General features: G+C 31.2%; 1 non-coding gene across 1 annotated transcript; it reads right to left on the bottom strand.

Moving 5' to 3' along the window:
• Positions 1–4663: 4663 nt before the first annotated feature.
• Positions 4664–4736, bottom strand: TRNAK-CUU. The gene has a single exon. It is a non-coding gene; the product is annotated as a tRNA-Lys (tRNA).
• Positions 4737–11623: the final 6887 nt, after the last annotated feature.

Below are 11623 nucleotides of genomic sequence, written 5' to 3'. Positions count from 1 at the left end.
AAAAGAGTTATGAAATAGTCATTATTCTTTGAAGATAAACTTTCCGGAGGTAAAATTACCTCAAGGGTTGAGGTCGTTTGAAAGATTAGGCCTCGTTTGTTTTGGGAAAACTTTTCATCTCATCTCATCTCATCTCATCTAATCATTACAACTTTCCCAACTTCCAATACAAAATAAAATAAACAATTCAACTTTTTCAAATCCCAAAACAAAAATAATATTAAAAAATATACTCTAACAATATTTTATTCAACTTTTTAACTTTAATCTCATCTCATCTCATCTCATCTCCGAAAACAAACGAGGCCTAAATCATTTCTAACTTGTGCTTTGTTTGGATCTCAAAATAATATCAACTCATCTCAACTCATCATTACAACTTTTTCAAATCTCAATACAAAATATAATAAATAATTCAACTTTTTTAAATTCTAAAATAATAATAATATTAAAAAATAATATTCTAACAATATTTTATCATCTCAACTCAACTCAATTCAACTCACTTCAACATCCAAACACAACCAGCTATATAGAGATGTTAATAAGGAATAATGTGTATTTTTAGATGGAAAAATGTTATATTTTCTCTCCTAACCGTTAGTACAAAAATATGTTTTTTTAATATTTAAAAAAAAATGATCTAGGTCATTTGCAGAGTAGCAGCCAACACCCTTTTAGATGCTCATAGCATGAAACAAATGATCGCCAAATACGAGATTATGTGGGTTTGTGACCATAAAACTTGGCATAAATGCATGCAAATCGTGAGTTAAGTAGTACAAAGAGATAAAATAGGTAGCTATATATACCGGAAAACACTCTAGATGCAAAAAGAATTTTATAAGGAAATTCTACGTACTAACGTGGCACACTGATACATCTCCTTGCTATTTTTTTCTCTCTTTCTTTCTCCCCCTCCCCCCGGCCCGCCACCCGTGCCCTCTCCATTTGCTCTCTTTCCGTGTTAGTCATGGTGGTTGAGGACCACCTCAGAGTGGGCAGAAGACACCGACGGCCTAAGCGGCACCGTCAGCTTGGAGCACACGGCATCTCGTCATGCACATTGGTGCACATTTTGCACAGTGTGTGTGGCCACCGTTAGGTGGTCGGAACGGTCGCGATCTTAGCCAACGGCTTGCGTGGTAGACAATCACCATCCTTTGGACATCTATGATGGTCGGAAACTACCCGGGAGAAAGAGAGATGGAAAGGGGGAAGAGAGGGGAGAGAGAAAGAAACCAAATAAAAAAGAAAAAGAAAAAGAATGGGAGAGGTAGCCGCCTCATACATACCTCTGCTGTATCCTTTTCTTTTTGGCGAAGCAAATCATCTTTGGGCTATGCAACAACCCCATGTGAAATCTGTCATGAATTTTAATCACGTAATATGCTTGCTTATTCATACGTGGGGTACGTCAAAAGAGCAAAGAGTTTCGCGTGTTCTGAACGCCCGCCCATCCATCGATCATCATACTTTGATGCGTATAGGTCTTGTTGACGTTTTCTCTCCTTTTCTTTCTTCCGGAAATTTTCTTGTCGGGGGAAAAAATTTGACGCAGTAATAGAAAGGACATTAAAGTATATAAATCTACTTATCTAAACATTCTTTTTTATAATTTGAAGAACTGAAAATACAGCAAATGAATTTCACATTAATTAATTTAATGATATATTTTACCTTTTTTTTCATCCTCAAAAAAATGGGGAGGGCAACCAATATAGTTTTTCCCTCTGAACGTGATCATAAAAGCCTCCATTCATTGTGATATGTTCGGTTTGGATCATAGTTTCTGACATCAGATAGAACATTTCTTCACCTCAACCCCACCAAGGTGTTAGTATACAAAGATTTCCAAAATTTTGATTCACAAGTTTTACTGAAGCAAATTAATTCGAACTTGTAATATCGAGAAAGGGCGGAAAGAACGATCCTCTATTCTTCTTTCTCAATTTCTTTACCAATTGGGCTACCACCTTGGTTGTTATAGATTTCACCTTAATTACAAAAAATATGTTTTATGTTGTGGGGTCTATAAATTAGATCGTAGGTTTTAAAAGGCTAGCTATTGATCAAACAAACGTACTTGCAACTATATAATATAATTATATAGAGTGTCTAAAATGAGTCGAAATATTTGAGCAAACAATGAATAATCAAAATTATTGTTTTAAGTTTTATTCAAACACAAAAATAATTTCAACTTATTGCTTAGTTATATTTTATCTTCATTAACAATTCGGTTATTTTTCTAATCAGACGAACTTATTCATGAGATATTTAATTTTGACGAAATAGATTATCAATATCTTATAACTTTATCTAGAAGTTTTAATAAAGAAAATAGGTCTTTTGTGTAAGTATCATATAATTATATGGTCTACATAGTCACATGAAAATTATTATATTTGAAAGGATGTAAGCAACATTATTCAAATTAAGATATTTATATTATAATGTTAAAAATTAATAAATACAAAATTATTTAAATTAATAAAAGTTGCGCGAGCACGTGTTTTATGCAAAGAGATTTAGGAAAAGTTTGGATTCACAACCTATCTCACTACTATTCATTACTATTCATCAACTTTAACTCACAAATTTTATTACTATTCACAACTCATCTTATTATTATTCACAATTCTTCTCAATTTATCTTCGAATCCAAACGAAGCCTAATCAAATCGATCTCAAGCGTCTAATGAAAGAGTCTTATTTATTCATTACTATATTTTAAATAAATAACCAATTAGCTTTTAATTTAATACGATATTTTTTTAAGAGAAATATTTTAATTATAAAAAAAAGTAATAAAAATAAATTTATAAAATAATATAACTTGATATGATATATTAAATTATTTTTATTATAAAATATCATATGGAATTTAGGGAGTTAATAAATAGATAAAATCATATCAAATTTAGCGAGTTAAAATAACACCCCTATTATATTAATCAGATTTTGGGTGAACCCATGTCAATCGAGCTAAGGAGAGTCGTTATTACAGGACGAGGAATGGAAGATGCCCAAGAAATAGATAATAAAAGTGGGCCCACCATCTTTGAATGTAGAAAGTTATTAATACGAGCCACTCTGTAATCGTCAGTCTTTTACTAGATTTATATGATTTCTCTCTATAATCTTACCAATTAAATATCATCAGTGTCGCTATATTTAACTAAGACTGCCATCATGCTCATTAGTTGGTAAGTCATCTAAATACAGTTCCCAATTAAAGTATCTTAGCTGTCAGCCCCATGTCCTCGTCGATCGTTTCCATAGACAACATGCTCAAGATAAATGTTAATAGGAAAATGCTTCGGTGATTGAAGGTGGTGACCGATGCGCCCCCTTGTCAACGTAGCAGCACCGAAATGTTAATCGGGTGTGTCTCTTAGTACAAATTATATGTTTTTTTTTTTTTTTTTAATATTTTTTAAACATGTTCAAACATTTTTTTTTTAAATTATCAATACATTTATATTCAATTCTTTAATCATTAAATAAAAAATATTAAAAAATAAAATAAAATATATAAATAATCAAATCGAAAAAATAAATTTAGAGGACATAGTATCATTTTCCACGTTAATCTCATAGAAGTTGTTATGTTAAGTAGTTAATAAGGAAAAATATATCATTTTAAATTTTTATCCCAAACTGGATTTTAAATAAAAATAACTAAATACATGAAAGTTGATTCTATTCCATAGTATTCATTATTTTGGTGTATATATATATAAATTCTATTTGTAAGCCAGTATGTAAAGCACACCCCTCGTACCGTTTACATGACTATATATTTGACAATATTAAATAAAAAATAAATATGAATAATATGTTGTTTCACTTTATGTCTCTAAAGTCTAATCTAAAATGCCTTAATTCAAACTAAGGGCGTTGCTACTCGGTTGCTTACCGCTTGAGTCACATGACTAAATATTAAAAAAATAAAAAAAACAAAACGCAAATCAAAACAGGCTGTGCGAACTGCAAAATTGAGAAAAAATGAAGCTCTCTATCTCTGTAGAGAACGTATGATTTCATCAAACAGGCTGTTGATTCATTAGTTCCTCTTCCATTGAAAGGAGCTCCTCATGCTTCCTCCCCCTTTGGTTTTTTATTTTATTTTAATGTCATGTGGCAGCTAGGTGAAAGCGTCTCGTCGAGTGGTAACATGGAGCGGTAGCATAGAGAGGGGACAAGGTAGCTTTTCCCTTCAATTAAATGATCATTGTCAATGAGGATGAGCGTCATCTATAATTATCAAGAGAAGAAGCCACGTCGACATTGTTAAACACTAGAAGGCGAGGAAATGTTTTCACTTGATTCTAATGGTTTAATAACTAAACATCAATCAATCTAATTAACCAACTAGCTAATCATTTATTTTCAAGAATGAATAAGAGAAGGGGACCGACTCGAATGGTCGTATTCATGATGGGCCAAGGGAAGAGAGATAGAAATGTGTGTATGTCGGCAGGAGGATGAAGATCAGATGAAACATATATGGTACCAGCAACCTAAATGGTCCAAATTAATTAACCAATCCTAGTGCTACTTTGTACGACACTTCTGTTGACTGTTAATGCGCCATTTGACCTAACTTATTAAACTAAAACAGAGAAAAAGCATTTGGGAAAATGGAGTCAAAAAACTTCGCCCACCGTGGGGCTCGAACCCACGACCACAAGGTTAAGAGCCTTGCGCTCTACCGGCTGAGCTAGACGGGCATTTATTTGAAGATCTATAACTTTTTATAATTGAATTTTATTTCCTAGCAATGTTTGTTTTGGGTTGTACCACGAAATGGACTTCCTTGGAAATTACTTACGGTGTTATATACTTGCCCGCGGGAAGTGACTCGCTGGGCGTTGGGCTGGTCGGCCATTACAAGGGGCTTGAGGCGGCTGATCAAGAGGTTGAAGGCAACTGCAGATTAATTTAACTTTGAAAGAGGGATTGTGAATTTTGTACCAAACAGATTGCGGCGATCTATGGAATTTAGAGGAAGCGTCTCAAGACAATGGATTTAGCCTCATTTAGATATATAGTGAGATGAGATGAGATAATTTTAGATAAATATTAAAAATTGAATAAAATATTATTATAATATTATTTTTTAATATTATTATTATTTTGATATTTGAAAATTTTGATTTGAGATTTGAAAATTTTAAATTATTTATTATATTTTATATGAGAATTTGAAAAAATTTTAATAATAAAATAAGTTGATTTTCCGTTGATTCCAGTCCAGAGTCTATTTTGTGTGGTGAATCTCATGGGCCAGGCCCAGTTAACTTTAACTTAAACCATCTAATTTTGTTGGCCATGTATGGGCCAAGGCCCGCAAGAAGAAACGGGTCAAAGCTCAAAATCAAATCATTCGAAGGCTGGTATACAAAACTCAACGGGTATTTAACTTCACGTTTGGATACTTACAATATATCAATATATATTTTGAATTAAGATGTTTTATTAAAATTTAAAAAATAAGAGAAAAAATATTGAATAAACATATTATAAAATTAAAAAATTATTTAAATATAGTTTTCTAATATAATTTTTATTTGAAAAGGTCGCATTATTTTTTATATTTTGTTTGAAAAATTTATAATGATTAGATGAGAAAATTTAAAATTTAAAATTGAAAGTATTTTATATTTAAGTGATGCATGTTTGGGAAGGAAAAAACTAAAAATATCTAAGAATACTTGGGAACAGTTTTGTTGCCAAATTGACCCTAAAAAGGATAACAACTTCCTCAACAATCATGAAGAGAATATACACGTAGATTGTGCTTAAAACTTTTGCTATAAATAGTCGATGTATTAAGACACTATTTATAGTGAGACCTAGCTAATATAATTGTTAAAAAACTAAAATACCAATCATTTTTTAGCATAGCTAATTTTCACATTAGGGATATATTGAGTATGTAAAAAATAAGGTTTATAAATATATATTTTTTGGTGCGAGTTCTAAATATGGAATGAGATTTTTAACTTTTGATAGATGAATTAATCATTTAAGGAAGGGATGTTCGCAACCCCCATTAGGCTAGGCTTAACTCATCCCCAGGAGGCCCAGCGGCCCAAACATAATCAATCCACTAATTAGGATAAGAAGGAGGCCCAGGGCCAACGCTGGAAGAGATACAACTTGGAAAGATGGGACGGTATTTGCTCTGACATGACCTTGCACACGTATGCAGCAGTAGAGTCACGCTGCATTAAAGGGTCATATACAAAATGAAAACTAGGGTCCAAATGAGAGCCTCTATCCCTGAGTCCCTAACAAAATACACAGATGATGGTCGCACTCAACAACTTGCCACATGAGACATGACTCGAGGGAGTCACGCCACATTAAAGACGACGACATGGTACGTACTAGGTACAGAGGATGGACGCCCCTAACGTAGGATACAAGGGAACCATCTCAACAGGAGGTGTAAAAGTCAAGTCTCAAGTTAGAATTCATTTTCACATATTCTCACATACAAAAATTATCTCTAAGGATCAAATGACTAACTTAGACATCGAAGGTGTATGAGGTGAGCCCTCACATCTCTTGTATCGTAGAAATATCGAATCTAATGACCGGTGTGTGAAACACATCATCAACAATTTTTTGACAAATTGATCAGTACTTGAAACCAAAATTGGAGCATCGTGGAGCTAAGTTGTCCTTAATTCCCTCAACCAACCAAATGTTTGATCCGTAGGGCGGGGACATGCCCGCCTTATATATTGTGGGGTTCCGGTACCTTTTTGGAGTGTTGTGAATGCAACGCAATCTTTAATTAATTCTTCTTAAGAGATAGATATATATGATCATTTACTCTTATTTTATTTTTATTTTTATGGTCAATGCCAAGAAATTAGTTGTCACGGCCGTTAATTTAGCACTAGCTAATGGACAAGTACTATTAATTGCTGCCGATATTGGTGATTCCTAATTCCGATGCCACATATTATATATGCAATATCTTTTCTTTAAGAATACTATTATTTTAAGGTTTTGATCACCTTTCATGCACACTTATTATATGCATGCATAATTTAAAAGATAAATTTTAAAATTTAAATATTATCAATCAAATCTTATTATTTAAATAAAATTATTATTATGCAATTCGGACAAGTTGAACACTTTTAATAGTTTGTGAAAAATGATACAAATGGTCCAAGGGAGAATGAATGGTCGATATAACACGTACGTACATGATCTAGTATGGGTGGGGAGTAGGGAGCCGGGATCCCCGTCGGATCTACATGTGTGGCTTTAGCATTTCTATATATATATTATGAGAAAAGATACTTATAATTGTGAATTGCGTAACCGTCGTATAATCGTTTTGTAAAAAATGAATAAAATATGGGATTCACGTGAAAAAAATTAATTTTTTAATAGTAGACCTCACTCTTTTTCAAAGTGATTACGCGACGGTTACGCACTTCACGATTGTATGTAGAATTACTCATATATTATTGCATTCGTACGATGATCTGAGCGAAGACAAAAAAACAACGCACAGGCCAATTAGCAGGCATCGTCGGCCAGCTAGCTACCACCCAAGATGCCCTATCTTTGCTGCATGTACGTACGTAGAAGTCCTTGCATCTTACCATCCACGTGGAACGTCCCTCCTTATTTCTCGTCTTGTCGCTCGCAAGTTGTAAGCGTGAGGTGGTCATGTATATATAATTGGGCGTTGTTTTAATTTCTTAATATTATATTATCTCAATTTTATAATTAATATTCCATGAAAATAAGTACAATTTTTAAGTCTTCTGTTTAAATTAATTTGATGATCTAATTAATTCGAAGAAGTATGAGCACGCAAACACTCATCAATATTTAATAGTACCTGCAGTTAGCTAGCTTGCTAGCTTGCGTCATGAAGACAATCAACGCATGCAGCATGTAGATATTTATATAATGGTTTTCACTTAATATTACGTCTTTCGATCTCTCATTGAATTTAATTAAGATCTTTTTTAATCAAATCCTAATTAATTTAAAGGTCTAATATTGCAGGTATATATTCACTGAGTTCCATCTTTTCACTTCTACGAATATCTTCTAAAAATGATTTCATTATTTGATTTTTTTGTTCCAAAAATGAATTCATATGTTTACGTCTTCTTAATTGGTTTAAATTTTCAACACGTAGTTTTAGGGTATGTAATTTCTACACATTTTTTATTGAAAAAAATTAGATAAATCTAATATCTATATAATAATTAATAATATTGTTTTTTTAACGGTAAATCTTACTTTTTTTTTTTAAAAAAAAAATGAGTATGCATACGAGATTTGTACAACTTAAAACTAGTATATCTAGCTAGCATTAGTACTACTGATAATGAGAAAGTAAGTGATTTATTGATTATCCCCGGCCATCAACTATTTAATATTGACTGGTTTAAACCCATTAATTGATTTGAACGTTTGAATTAATTAAACTATAAAGTATAATTAAGATTTATTTAATTCTGTAGACCAACTTTTGTTCAAACTCTAGGAGTACTACTTAGAGTTAAACACACAATTAATAAAGCACACAATGTTTATTAATGTTGTTCGTGTGAGTACCCTAGAATTCAAGCAGTAACTCTAAGCTAGAGATATTCTTGATCATCCATGTGTGTATATATCTTTAATTAGACTATGGGGAAGGCCTTTTCAAAGTGTTAATGTTAATCTCACGCATGAAATTTCTGGGTAGCAGAGAAGGCAAAAAACAGATCAAGTGAGAGCATTAATATATTTCTGTAGAAACTAATGTTACAGAGAGTGTATATATATAAACAAATTTCAAACTATAAATATATATATACATGAAGTAAATTAAGTTAATATATATATTATATTATATAAATAGCATTAATTTCGATCAATCTCAATGACTGTAGCATATTAATTAATCTCCTGACTTCACTCATCGAAAAGGAAAACTGAAGTGGGGAACAGGTGGGGTTAATGAAAATCACCGAACACCCGCTGAGGCAGACAAAGATAATGCCCTCCATGTCTCTATATAACCATATTTTTCTGATTTGAAAGCATTGAGAATTGTTTTGCACAAAAAATGATAAAAAGAAAAGGCAACGGATTGAGAGGTTGACCATATATAAAAATTACATCGATATTTGCATCCATCGATATATAAATATGTGTGTTTGTATGTGGTCCGGGAGTTCTAATGAAAATCTTAGGTTAAATTGAACACATGAATAAACTGTGCTGAAAGAAACAAACAAACAGACTCTCTCTCCCTCTTTAAGAAAGTCGATTCTATTTAAATACCTAAAACATTACGAGAAGAGCGGTGTTACTCTCACTGCTGGGAGCTCCCTTTGGGATACCTGCTAGTTGTTTTAAGATAATTTTTTTTTTAATTTTTTTATATATATATTTTTAATATATTTAAATATATTTTAAAAAAATCATAATATTATTAAAAAATACTTATTTAATCATTAAATTAAAAAAATATTAATAAAAAAATATAAAACTCACTGCGATAAAAATTAACGATAAACTTAGTATTTTTGTTTCGAGAATGGAGGCAATATCAGATCAGACGTTTTACTCTGATTCCGGCCTCGACATAGGCACAGCCCATGCAAGAGAAGTACTAGTGCATGCTGGCTAGGATATATAGTTAGCGATCAGGTTTAAGTACCGTACATATTTATATAAAGAATTGTTACTTACGAAAATAAATTTATAAATTGACGTGATTTTTATGATACGTTAAATCTATTTTACAATAAAAATATTTTTATAATTTAACATACCACATCAAAATACGTTAGTTTATGAATTTACTTTTATACAATCTTTTGTAGCTAAAATAATATTTCTCATTAAATAATTCTAGAGCCACCACTGGGGGCTCCCGCTAGGATCTAGCATGTGTTTTTCTTAGTTATTTTTTTATATATATTTTGAAAAAAAAAAATACAATATCATTAAAAATATTTTTTTAATCACGAAGTAAAATAAAAAATCATAAAAAAATAATTTTTTTATTTTACTTTGTGCTTAAGGAAGTATTTTTTAATAATAATTATTATTATTTTACTTTCTGATTAAGAAAGTATTTTTTAATGATGTTCTAAATTTATCTTATTTTTTAAAAATATTAAAAAATATTTAAAAAAATCTATATAAAAAATAACTTTAAAAAATTCATGCTAGAGCCGTCGAGAGTTCTCAGCGGTGGCTCTAGCATTGTCCTTTCTCATTTTTGTATGTACTGTCTATATATAAAGTTCTTTTAATTACTTTCAGAAAAATCCGGTGAACAGATGAGTAGTACTACTGTAGACTAGTGCATGCATGTAGTGATGGGACCAGAAATTCATATTTATTAATTAGGGGTTAACTGATGATCATAATATAATAATTAAATATTTGACGTTATTTTCTCTTTAATGAAAAAAAATTAGTGTATATAAGTATAAGTGGCGATATATATATGGAAGACAAAGGAATTAACAAATATGAATAAGATCATATCAAAGAATTAGTACGTAGTTAAAATTATAGTTTCAAAACAAATTAAGAATATCTAAATATATATATATTGGTAAAAATATTTTAAGAACGTACGTATAATATACGTACGTGGCCTATTTTTCCCAGTCCGGGATTCTTAAGAAAATAAATAACCAACAAATTATATATTACCGGTGAAAATTTAATAAAAGTAGTACTTTTCCAAGGAAAAACTTTAATTTGATAAAGTACTCTTTCTCCAATATTGGAGTGAGTACGTAGTACCTAACTTGCAAATTGGCTTTATATATAGGATAGAGACTTGTCCAACACACTACAAGAAAAATGGATTTTTGTGGCCATTTAATTGCGGTGAAAAGGTTATTTGTGATCAAAACAGACTCATTTTGGCTGTAAATAGTCATTTCGCTGGAATTAAATGGCCACAAATAAGCAGTTTTCTTGTAGTGACAGCCCAACCCCCTAAAATTATTTCGGTTACTCCATTTATATATATAAGTTAGGTATGGCCACTAATCTTATAAATGTTAATTAATTAATAAGGTCCAAACCCTATATTTATATATATATATATATATATAGAAAATTAAGAAGTTAATTAGCAGATGATCGATGATCTTGATCTCTATGATCGATCTTTCGATGCCCAGCTTATGGTCTAACAATATTACAGCAGTAGTCTAAAGCTGGGACAGGGTAATTTTAATTAGTTGGTTCTGATGATCATCATCATCAGCCTTACAAGACCCCACGGCAGGCCTTGCGTCAAGCTTTCATCACCTCTTACGCACCAGAAATCATTTAAAACGACGAAATTAAACAAAAAGTAAAAAGTGGCATAAGGGAATCAACCGCCCACAAGTACTACTCGATCAAAGGAAATCAATTGAGTACTGTTTGTCATGTTTATATATATTATGGACTAATCAATTAATAATTTGGTTAATTAATTAATGAGATCAGCCAATTAACAACTATATACTTGCATATATATAGAAATTAAAATCATTTAAAAAAAAATTAAAATCTAGATATATATAAGTACAGGAAGCTGCGCGCATGCATATATATATATATATATATA

This window comes from Juglans regia, chromosome 8 (genome assembly GCF_001411555.2).
Source record: "Juglans regia cultivar Chandler chromosome 8, Walnut 2.0, whole genome shotgun sequence".
Taxonomy (NCBI): Eukaryota; Viridiplantae; Streptophyta; class Magnoliopsida; order Fagales; family Juglandaceae; genus Juglans; species Juglans regia.
This window is presented reverse-complemented; position numbering and strand designations above follow the sequence as displayed.